At 49.9% G+C, this 453-nt stretch overlaps 1 protein-coding gene across 1 annotated transcript in view; it reads right to left on the bottom strand.

The window, feature by feature from the left end:
- The window catches only part of GPT2 (glutamic--pyruvic transaminase 2), a 46,877-nt gene that overhangs the window by 31,905 nt on the left and 14,519 nt on the right, over nt 1-453 (bottom strand). The window lies entirely within an intron of this gene.

The following is a 453-nucleotide window of genomic DNA, read 5'->3' as shown; positions in this document are numbered from 1 at the left end:
GAGAGAGGGACAAAGTATTCCCTAATGGGACAGTCACATATAATCCCTTTTCCTCCATTTTTCCATCATGTCAGGCTCTTGAGCATGCACACACATGCACCTAGTATGCTTTTCAAGTCACTGGAGCTGGTCAACCATGTAGTATGTGGCTCCCTTAATCACTAGTTCACTGGGCCAGCTGCTCTCTGCCCTTCCCCATCCCCCTCTACCCTGTGTTGACTGTTAGTTCCTTGAGAACAGAGATCACCTATGTCTATGGATCTCTCCTAGAGCATCTAGATCACTGCTAGGCCCCATACCACCACACTCATTTAGGAATCATCACCCTGACACTGATGGCCAACCTACGTCCACAACCTTTGAGCTGCCACCACCATCACCACTGTGAAACTCCCCAGCCTCACTACACCTAGACACGTTCAGTTCCCACACCCCAGGGCTTTTGCATACGCT

Source organism: Tupaia chinensis, unplaced genomic scaffold, assembly GCF_000334495.1.
Source record: "Tupaia chinensis unplaced genomic scaffold, TupChi_1.0 Scaffold148557_1, whole genome shotgun sequence".
Taxonomy (NCBI): Eukaryota; Metazoa; Chordata; class Mammalia; order Scandentia; family Tupaiidae; genus Tupaia; species Tupaia belangeri.
The sequence above is the reverse complement of the archived record's forward strand: the minus strand, read 5'-3'. Positions and strand labels throughout refer to the sequence as shown.